Consider the following 12,215-nt stretch of genomic DNA (forward strand, 5'->3'; position numbering starts at 1 on the left):
ATTATCACTCTCTACCTCTTGTTTTCACTTCTGTCTACCAGTCTCCAAGTCACCACTCTCCTATTAGCAGCCCGACCAGAATTTTTCTGTACTTTGTCCTGCTGTCATCAGTCATGATCTCACTATTCATAGGGATGGTCTATCAAACAGCCTAACCTCAAATCAAGAGACTTCCACCTTCACACTACTCTTGTCACTTACACCCAGACTTACACCAAGGAGCGTGTCATTGCTGAGAATTGCTCCACTTGAGAACTATTTATCTCCTATTTCTCACTCATGCCCTCATCACCACTACACCTGCTCTTCTTCTAGAGAGAGGTCGTTAGTGTCCATACCCTCTTTTTAGTCCCTTTGAAGCTTCTTTCTTTCTAACACAACACGGAGCAGCGAAGCATGGTCTTGCAGCATGCTTAATGCCTTGCTACCCCTGTTCTTCTCTTGATCTGCCCAACAATGAATCCATTCCATAAATTGTCTACTAATATGCCCAGGCTGCCAATCCTACTGGAGAAACTCCTTCTACCTGTTGGTGGGCATCACTATAAATCCTTGATCCTATAAATCCTTGGCTGGGCCTTGAATGCAGAGAAACTATTTATGTTTGTCAACTACCATTTTAATCGTTTCCTACTTTCCTTAAGCTCCCTGGCCATCCCTCCCCGTTTCAACACCCTCACCCTCAGCAAACTGCTTGCTTCCTACTTTATCAAGAAAATGAAGACAATAGAACATGAACAATTTCCTATTTATATTCAAACCCATACTTCATTCTTTCGTTTCATTTTCAGATAAAGGGATGTCCCCTTTTTGGTTCAAGTTCAATCCCTCTTCCCAAACCTTGTTCTCTGTTGCCCACTCCAAAAATTTATTTCATCTGCCTTGTATTATCACCTTCTCATTCTCTCTCCTGTTAGCTTTTGATTCACAAATATTTTTATCATGCGGGGTCTCTGCTCCCGCTCCCCACATAAGAACGAAGGATATGGTGAGGCCAAAAAGGAACACTCACGGAGCCACAGGTAGGGGAGTCATACCACTATATTCTCCCTGGCAGCTGGGTTGGAGACACAGGAAGCAGGAGCCACACTATCCGCAACCTGCCGTCCACTTCTCTCTGCCAACCAACCTCACTTGCTAACTGCATTCCACTGTGCTAACTAAAATCTTCTCTTGCTAGCTCAGCCACCATCTTCTTGCTAGCCCCCCATTTGCTGCTAATGTAGCCATGGCAGTTATATTAGTGGCCAATTGCTCACTGGTTACAGCTGATGGCCAACTAGCCACAGCTGATGGCCATCCAATCACAGTTGATGGCCATTTACTACCCGAGTGAGCACCTTTCCACACGAGGCCGAGAGCCTGGAAACTGCACTACTGGCTCTGTCCCCACACAATTTTCAAGTCATCTTGTCCAGGTGGTAAGAGCCTCAGGAGCAGGGGCCTTGATTGATTCATCTTTGATGCCATCAGTACTGAAACCATAGCAAGCAATCTGTATTTGTTGGGTTGAATCTTTACATTTCCATGTATATTATCAATATACCTGAAATTTATATACTAATTAAAAATTCACCTTTGGCTAAGGACCCATGAAGACAGAAAGTTCTTAGCAAATTAATTAGGGACATTCTACTGTCAACTTTGTTTGCTCATCTGAACTGAGATTACCTTAGTTGTATATTATCATTACTACTTGTCAGTGATTTATAACAAGCTTGAATTTCACAGGTATGTGTAAATTGCATTTTTAAATAATTGTTAATATTGATATTTATACATGTCTTTTATTCTTAGAACAGGCCTGTGCTAATTAATATTACTTTTCGTACTAATAGTTGTTATTAAGTAAAAAGTCCTCAGGGTAACTCCTGGTAAAAATCATTTTGCACATGCACTACTAATAAGGGCAGGAAGAGAGAACACAAACCAGAGTTTAGATCCACTTGTAGAGTACAGTAGTTTGTCAGGGAAAAAAAGTTACTTTGAAGATGAGCTCTGAATTGCAGTTTAAACTTCCATATTAGGAAGTTCTGAGTCCTTCCTACAGAAACTTCTGCCATTACTCAGACGGCCATACTCACTTATTTGAGTCCCATGAGATTACTCTTTCACAAACCTCTGATTGTTGAGCTACATTCAACATGTCAGATTCTATGCTTTTTACATATTTGTTTGACAAGCTTAGTCTTGTGTCTTAGAAATAAAGAAGCTTCTCATTCCTGCTTCTGGCCCTTACAGATTCTCTCTGCTGCTTCAGTGACTTAGTGTAACAATCTGCTCTCCAGGCACCCATCCACAGTGCCACACCACTTCCTCTCTCCCTCTGCCTGTGACTAAGATCTGAGGGCCACAGGGGGCTCTCCTGGGCCTAGGACAGCAGAGTTTCCTTCATCCCACTCTTGGCTGAACCAGGTCTGTGGTCTGGCCCCCTGTGGGGACAGGGCCAGGAGTGCAGTTTCCAGGCTCTCGGCCTCATGTGGAAAGGTGCTGGCTCAGGTAGTAAATGGCCATCAACTGTGATTGGATGGCATCAGCTGTGGCTAGTTGGCCGTCAGCTGTCACCAGTGAGCCATTGGCCACTAATATAACTGCCATGGCTACGCTAGCAGCAAATGGGGACCAGCAAGAAGATAGTGGCTGAGCTAGCAAGTGTGGATTGCAGTTAGCACAGCGGAGTTTGGATTGCGGATTGCAGAGACATGGACAGCAGGTTGCGGATAGTGTGGCTCCTGTTTCCTGTGTCTCCAACCCAGCCGCCAGTGAGAGTATGGTGGTATGACTCCCCTACCAATGGCTCCATGGGTGTTCTTTTATGGCCTCACCATGTTTTGCGTTCTTATGTGGGGAGCAGGACCAGAGATCCCACATGACACCCCATATGACACCCTCTAATTCTAATGATATAGCCTCACCCTTTTTTCTCACTTCAAGTCATTGAGTTCCTTCTTATATATCTGGGTCTTCTGAGTAGAATCCAAATTTGTTTGACACTGAGGCTCTGCTTGTTTTTGTCAGCCTTTCTATGGGCTTTGTGTCTACTGGCCTTACCCTTTGGCTGGGCCAGGCCCACAAGCTGCAGACCTCCAAGAGGTAGCCTCCAAATGCCAGCTGTCAATTCCCTCACACCTGCCAAAGTACCGCCTGTGGCCTCTCAGGCCTCTCTGATTCCGACTGCCCATCTGCCCTCCTCAGCCTATTTCCTGCTCCCAGTCTCCTTGGTTCATCTCTGCAGCCCTCTCACCTATGACAGGACCTCCTACAGGGACCCTTTTGTTTCTAGGGCCCTGACGGTGCTATATGAATCTGTCTTGTTTCCAACTAAATTCTTACACTTAGTGAGTCTGAGAAGAGAGATAGGCATTAGGGTATTAAATATTCAGTGTATGCATTCCTTTCCAGTAACCAGGTAGGGATGTTGTACCTGGCCAAGCCCCAGCGTCCCCGGAAAAGATGCACAGAGGATGAGGACAGACAATGTATCTTGCTCTGAGACTCCTTTCTCACAGCGCTAGTGAGAACTTTCAGGAAAAGAAAACTTGCTTTCTGGGATGCAGACTATGACATAGGACAGGTACAAGCAAAACTTAGGGAAATATTTAATTGTGTGGCTGCCGATTTTTCCCCTTCATTCAACACAGTCATTTTTCCCCCAGCTAATGGGGTCAAAGTGTATGGTTCTGAAAAGAAATGTTACTTGCAAACAAGAAATAAGAGAGAATATTTTTTAATCAAAATACTTTTATCTTCTCATTTGAAAATGGGGAAAGTCTATTCTTTTTAAATATGCAATGTCATGAGCATTTCATTACACAGATGCTGGGGTAGTAAGGGAAGGCCACAGTTTGAGTGAGAGAGAAAAATAGATTATCTTTCAACAGCACTTGAGAATCAAAGATGCTTTTTGAGTAGAAAGTAAGTAGACTTCTCCACCGAGGATGTGGCAATGGCAAGAAATGTATCCAGAATTCAGAGTCATGAAGTCATTGGCTTAGGCCACCAGGTAGAATGCAAGCTACAGAAGCCTTTGACAGGCTTCTGAAATCTCACAGCTGTAATGTCGGAATCGTGGTTCATGTCTTCAAATTCTAACACAAGTGCAGTAAATGCAATTTTGTAAAGATGGATGTCATCACAACGGGTTTTTTTTTTTGGTACTCTTGAAGTTTCTGATCATATGTTTGCAAACTATTATTTAGTCCCTGCACCTACATTCCCTACCTTGGAAAGTCAAATTCCTGGTCTCTAAGTTGGTTCTTTTCAATCTACAAATTCAGAAGCAATCTCAGGATGTTCATTTACAGCAGAGATCTGCTTCCTGCTGTGATGCTAATATGCGGGCCGATTTTTTTTTTTTTTTTTTTTTTTTTTTTTTTTTTTACCTTTTAATAAAGTCATCAGCAGAAACAAGTGGGCTGCAAAGGAGCATGCAAACAGGCATTTACCCTTAGTGGGACAAGGGTTCTCTTCTTCATAATTGACAGTAAATAAAACTAATGTCTAATTAAGAGGTCGACATAGCTTAAAAACATACCTCCTTGCTTGGGAATCTAATGCCTTGAATCCTAGGTTAGCAGGGCTCTGACTGGGTACATTGTAGTGTCCTGATCTAAACAGTCAATGACAGGATTTGCTGGACCTGGAAGGGCTGGGATCTCAAGTTCAGGATGGGAGGAAGTTGAGATGGACAAGCAGAGAGTCTTAAGCATCTGGCAGCAAGTTCCAGGTGGTGGTGCAAGCTGACAAGCAGCCAGTGATGGGGGCTGGGTAAACAGGTAACTGAGGCCAAACTTCAGTTCCCAAGAGGACATGTAGCCGAAATACAGGTTCTTGGTGTCGTCACAGGAAAGAATTCAAGGCCTTACCGAATAAGCCAAGCAAGTGATGAATTGATTAAAAGAAAGAGGGTAGTACATTCCCCAGCTGGTGGGAGCAGGCCGGCCCAGAGAAGAGCAACTACACCAAAGAGCAAAGAAGCTTAGGAATTTATTACCATATTTTGCCATGTATGATGCACTTTTTTTTGCCCAAGTTTGTGAGGGAAAAATAAGGATGTGCATTATACATGAGTAGTACTAATTCTGTATCTATATAGATGTTTTAAATTCTTTTATGTATGCTTATGAGTTAAAAGTGTAACTCTAGAAATCAATAATGATATCTGTATTCAAAATAATACTCTGGAAGATGATAATCAGTTTTGTTGAACTTACAATGAACTTGCAACAAGGAAGAGTTCTCCGTCTTCTATGATGTGTAAATATTGTAAATTTGTTATATAAAATGTCTTGTACCTTGTATCTATTCTTGTTTTTTGTAATTATTTGTTACATAAAATTTCTTGTACCATAATATGTTAAAAAATAAATGCAAAAATCCTTAATAATATAAAAAACAAATACCTAAATGTAAACAAATAAAAATTTAAATTAAAACAAAAGATTTTTTCTCTGAAAGTTTGGGCCAATAACATGGGTGAGCATTATTAATGGCAAAATATGGTACTTTTAAAATGAGGGTGCAAAATATTCAAGATTTAGGGATGTGTTATAGGTGTTCTTAGGCCAATCCTCACTGACCACTCCTTCCCATTAAGAAGAAGGATTTTTGTCCTTTTGGCTCTTATGGGAACTGTAATGACGGCACAGGGGTTGGAGATTTTCCTTAACCACAACGTTAATAATATTATAATCCATTATAATTAGCTGAAGTTCACAGTCAGGGATAAGATGGCATCCTGGATCTGCTTTTAACCACTGAAATCTAGTTCTGGCTGGTCTGGTTGCTGTACTTTTTCTTAAGGATGATCTCCTTTCCTCCCTCCTTTGTCTTCCCTCACCTCCTCTTTCCCTTCCTCCCCTCTCTCTGCCTGTGGCCCTATTCTTTCTGCCTACAGTAACAGACATAGGTTGGAGCAAGACTTAGAGAAAAAGAAGCTTCCATCCTATTTCAGAGAATATGGCAAAGATCATTACTGGATAAGCAATAGCTTAGTCACAAAGACAGAAAAAACAGTAAAAGCTTCTTTTCAGGAACTAAAGAACAAAATAAAGATCCCAACGCACAGCACATCCTAACTACCCACCACCACCATACGCACACCACAGCAGACACGTACACTCTAATCAGTGACCAAGTTGAGTGAACCTAACATGTAATATGTTCTGACAATTAGGTTTGCCAACTTGCCACCGTGCGCTGACATGGGCAGCACTGTACAAACAGCTCGGTAAGGTTTCATAATCTTGGTACATCAGTGTCTCACAGCTGTGTTTGAGTCAACATGTGGCAGTGTCTTTCTGAGTGGCGTTCATGATTGTTATCGTGTTTTTGTGTGCCCTTGAGAGAATGTCTGAGCTTGAATTAGAGCAACGAACAAACATTAAATTTCCTGTTAAATTTGGCAAGAGTGGAAGGGAAATCAGGAATATGTCAGTCCAAGTTTATGGGGATAATGCCATGAAGAAAATGACAGTGTACAAATGGATCAAACATTTTTCTGTTGCTATCAGAGGGATTATTTATTATGAATCTGTACAAACTGGACAAACAGTTAGCCCAGTTTACTATTTGGAAGTGCTGAAAAGTCTGCATGAAAAAGTTAGACGAAAACAACCTGAACTTTTTGCCAATAATTCATGGCTCTTGCATCACGACAATGTACCAATTCACACGGCACTGTCTGGGAGGGAGTTTTTAGCCAGTAAACAAATAACTGTATTGGAACACCCTCCTTACTACCTGATATGGCCCCCAATGACTTCTTTCTTTACCTGAAGATAAAGGAATATTGAAAGGAAGACATTTTGATGACATTCAGGACATCAAAGGTAATACGAAGACAGCTCTGATAACCATTCCAGAAAAAGAGTTCCAAAATTGCTTTAAAGAGTGGACTAAGCGCTGGCATCGGTGCATAGCTTCCCAAGGGGAGCACTTCATAGTTATATTCAGCAATGAGGTATGTAGCACTTTTTCTAGGATGAATTTGCGAGCTTAATTGTCAGATCTCATATAGCTGTAATACGCCCTTTCTCTCCAGCCTCATGGCTCACTTCCTAGATGAGACCATCCACACCCCTTACCCAAATCACTGGAACAAAGCATGCTCACTCTCCCTGGAGGGAGGCCCCCTCTCCAATCCAGTCTCTCTGTGGCAGCCTGGAGGAGTTTTCAAAAATGCAAAGCTTAGCAAGTGAGTTTCCTGCCGAAAACCCTTCAGTAGCTCCACCATGACCTGAGGTGCAAACCCAACTCTTCTGTCATGCCCCCTGGGTCCTATCACACCCCTTCTCCTCTACCTTACCATCTTCCTCCAGTTATAGTCAACTCAGAACCATTTCAGTAAATGAAACTGTTCCTTATTCCAAACTCTGGTTTATTGACTGTTAAGTATTTGATGCATGGAGCACAGGGGGCTTGTGACTGCAACACCCCGTTGGTTGACACAGTAAAGTTTGAGGAGCTCAGCCCTCCACCACAAGCTCCCTGAGCACAGCTGCTTTTCATTCTTGTTCACTGTGCTCTTCACAGTGGCTACAAGACGGCCACACAATACATGTTTCTTGAAGAGATTAATTATTTAATTAAGAAGAGGGAGTTGGTTCTAAAATCGTCCTGAGGTTCTTACCTCCATGTGTCTGGGAGCAAGATTAGGCCTGAATTCTTTGTTAGGGCCAGAACCCCCGTGGGACACAAAGGCTGATGGAGCAGTAGCCTGGCCCTCCGTGGACCCCCTGGCAGGCGTCCTGGTTCTGTCTGTGCCTTGTTTGCTGAATAACTGGACAAACCCCTTAACCTCTCTGGGCCTCATTTATTCCTCTCTAAATGAGGCAGATAGAAATATCTGTCTTGCCTTTACCACTTAAGCCTAAGAAGGATGAATTGAGACAATATACGGGGAAAGACTTTGTAAACAGGAATCAGTTATACACGGACAAGGAATCCTTGTTTCACCTGCCCTTTGATCTTCCACTCACTCTAGCCCTGCGTCCTCCCTGCAGGGCAATCACCCGCGGTGGGTGGGGCCGGGTACAGGGGGCGGGGCCGGCGCTGGCCTCCAGAGGCCTGCCTCCCAGGTCACTGCCAAAGCCAAGGGCTTCTCAGCAGCGTTCTGCCAGGTGCAGAGGCGCTGGTGGCCCCTCCGTGGCCTGGCCTATCTCCGCATTGAGTTTATTCCAACCGTTCAATAGGGATAATGAGCAGCAAGAAATCCATCAGTCCCACATCAGCCCTGTAATCCTGACCCCATTTAACAAATCTGATGATATTTAGCATATCAGCATGTTTGCTTTCTCTCTAGCAAACAGTCAAACATGATTAAACTCTCTCCTCATTTCCATGTTAATAGCACACCCGTGTGTGAAGAATTTAGGAAAACATATTTCTGGAAATCTCATTTTTGATTTAAATTTTCCAGTGTTGCAATGAACAGTGACACACTGACTTTCAGAAATGTCCTCTCCTGCCAGGGAGCTCAGAGGAGACGCTGCTCCCTTCTCTGGCAGCTTCTTCCAGTGGACAACAACTTGGTCAGAAAATGCTTTCTCCTCCATCAGTTTCTTAAGGTTGCAACTTAAACGTGTTCTTTCTCTACTGGGAATAGAGGAGAGGGCCTCCTGTGATCTGGGTAAAATTCCTTCTCATACCTAAAGGCGACAGTGAAATTACTCCACCCCCACCCAGAATATGACACTGTTCCTTTTCTGGTTGGATTTTTCCTTTTCCTCTCACCTTTTTTTTTCAGATTTGGGGCTGAGATCATTTTATGGAAGATGAATGGAAAGAAATATGGGTACAGTCAAGTCCCAGACCTCCCCTAAACACATCCTGCAAGTGGCACACTTGCCAGTCACACTCTCCTCCTTATGGAGATAAAACTGCTCTAAAGCCCCATCATCACCCTCTTATGAAATGGCCAGGAGGTGGGTACAACTGCTGGCTCTGAAGGCAGACAGGGCAGAGTCTTCTCTCCTTTATGGACAAGCCATCTCATTTTGAGCAAGTAGATTATTTAACATTGTTTCTTCAACTGTCAAAATAGGAATAATAATAGTATTTGCATTGATCTGCCTCATAAGGTTGTTATAAGGGATTTTAAATAAAAGATACATAGAGTACTGAGCTCTGTGCTCAATGAAGGTTAGCTATTGTTATTTTGTTTTTATTGTTTTAAATGATGTATCACTATTCACTGTTCCTCCCAGCATTGGTCAACAGCAATGAGGACAGAACAGTTCCCAGCGGTGACCCATCCGTCTTGGCAAGGAAGAGGTTTGTAATCTATATGTAGAAGAGGTGGGCTCCATCTTCCTCTGCTCTTACACTATGTTCCAGGGAGGAGGAGATGCATGTTTTACCCCAATTCTGTCTCCACCACTTGGGCAAGGACTCAGTTTCTTAAAGCTCTAAAACTCAGGGATTTCTTGGAACTTGCTTCAAGTTCCTTGTATTCCTGAATTGTGTGCAGTGAAAGAAGGCTTAACAGGGCACTCACTGTAGGCAGATTTTGCCAAGGAGAAAAATTGAGATCAAAACGGAAGTTAAACTTGCTTGGGACCAGAACAGTGTTCCTCTGGGTCCAAATAAATTGTTTTTTCACATGGTCCCTCTGTCTCAAAAGACTAAGGAAGGGTATTGGCTGACTTCTGTCCAGCAGTCTCTCAGGACACTTTTCTGCCCAGGTTGCAGAGTCCAGTCCCACATGAGTTTTGTAATTATTACATTTCCAATTCCCGGTGTCGGACCCTATGCTTGGAATTATCAAACTTCATTCTATTTCTGAATTCTTCCATCTGCACTGTAGTATTTCACACTCCAGATGACACACGACTCTTGCTCTCTGAATCATACCAAATAATTTGGGGATTTTCTTACAAAACACAAAGCAGTGAAATGGCCCTTTTTGGGTGTGAACTGGGAGTAAAGAGGATGAAGGAAACAAGGAGAGTGAGGACCCCTTGTCTTCTCTCTGCTATTGTGCTGATTCTGGCCACACTGATTTTCAGGTAGATGACATGCAGCGTGCCTGCCTGTGCCCATCACTGTGAGGCAGGAGGGATCCTCCCAGTGGTCACCAAGAGCTGCTTGATGCAGCGCCCCAGCTTCATCCCCACCACAGGCTCGCAGGTCCTTCTGTCTTTGAATACGTGCCTGGGAAACACCATATGTGTGAACTAAGTTTATAAAGCAGTGTGTTTAAGAATAAATCTCAAGATGCTATTTTTCAGCAGCCAGTGAATCAAACTCACTTGCAAAATCAACTGTTTACCAGAGGACATCCGTTTTCGATGACTGTAGGGAGAATGAAAGTCGTAATCACATGGGGCTTTTGCCTCCTGATAGTCATAGCTATTCTGCCAGGGGGCCTGAGAATAGGAAGCCATATAATTTATTAAATGCAAACTCGTGAGTTGCAAAAATATATATCACACGTAATACAGCAGACTCAGACTCTAGTTTTCAGAGCTGCATGGTATTTTGTCAAACAACTTGGACTTTATTTTGGTAGGAAGATGAATATTATAATTTTTAAAAAATATTTTATAGAGTTGCTCTGTGCCTTGATTTACCACAGAGCCATTTGTCACCACTGGGTAATAAAAAGCACGTTGGAAAGATAGTTCCCCAGGATGAATGTTAATGTTAACTGAGAGACTAGGTACTGATATGGAATGTGGTTGGTATGTCCTTGATGGGCAGAGAGTTCACGTGCAATGGAGACTGAGACTTGCCAGCCGTGTTTGTGGGTCTCAGATGCATTGTTTTATGTTTTATTTTATTGTCTCTCTCTGCCTTTTCATGTCTCTGTGATTGTCAGTTGAATTGTACCTCTTCAGCTCCTTTTGCTCAGTCTGGTTTTTTTTTTTCCTATCCTTATCTAGAGAAGGGAAGCGGGTCCAGCTAATGATGATAAAAGATATGTGTAAAAAGCAATCAGCACTGCTTCATCAGGAGCGAAGCCAGTATTTAGGTCATTCCTGTGGATCAGAGCCCATTGCATTGATTTCCTCACTTCTTCAGGGACAGTCCCAAACTGTGCAATCTAGTGAAAGACTGCACATCACAGAAATGTGCACCGAGGAACTGCTGACCATTTCAAGATGGAGTGCAGCGGCATTAAGAAACTGCCGGAATGCTCTTGTTTACTTGCTGCAATAATTGTACAAAGTGTGCTGGCTTCTCTTTCCTGGCACAATTTCTTTTAGCAATTCCAGATAGGGCTGTTTCTAAAATCAGTGCTGATTGGGCTACCTATGGGGATCAAACCTATGAAACCAATTTTTCAAGTGATCAGTATATAAACCGTGTGTGAGACTTGAGTCTTTCAAGAGTGCTATGAAATGGGGTTTATAGGTAGGCACAGAAGGAAAGTGAGGTATCAAGTTTTGGCTGAAAAGCAGGTCCCAGGTCTGTGCTGAATAGAATTCAGTTGTTTCTGGCATTCCTGCTGACCACAGGGTAAGGACCACAGGGTAAGCAGGTTAGCCTGAGCATGTTGGCTCAGGCTAACCTGCTTCCATAAACCTAGAGAGTTGAAAGCAACTTGGATTTTTGGGTTGACTTAACACCAGCAGGCATGTCTAGTTGGTGTGCAATGTGAACCCGTTTTTCTTTTTAAATTTTTATTTAAGTGTAAACACTGAGGCAGCAAGAGCTAAATCCTATGTTTGATGCTTACGGAATAGTCACAAATTATTTTATTGAATGTTAATATTTTTCACTCCCTGCACCTTCAGCTTTTCCTCATGGCAGGCCCTGGGCAGAGTGCACCAGGCAGGAAAGGGGAGGCTCTGGTGAGTTCCTGTGAGCTTGGAGCTTGGAGGTTGGGTAAGGCCCCAATTTTTCACTCGACATCGTTGAAGACACTGTCCTTGTTGGCACAGTGGTGTTGCAAGACACTACATGTATGTCCACACATGTCCATGTGTATGTCCATGTATGAACCACGTGATGCAGTGTTTTTGTATACACCTGTGATATAGCACTTGACACACACAAAATGCTGGAGTTCTCCAGTACCATCCCTGAGGACTGGGATGTCTTTCATTAATCATTTTATATCCCAGTGACTAACACAGTGCTTATCCTCAACGAGTTGTGGAGATAATACCAATTTATAAGAAGCCCAGAGTTATAGCCCTTACTTGACTTTATGCCAAAATATATCTCCTGTATGAAAACATCATCCATTAACTATTAAAGGGATGCTCTAA

This window comes from Rhinolophus hipposideros (assembly GCF_964194185.1).
Source record: "Rhinolophus hipposideros genome assembly, chromosome: 17".
NCBI lineage: Eukaryota > Metazoa > Chordata > Mammalia > Chiroptera > Rhinolophidae > Rhinolophus > Rhinolophus hipposideros.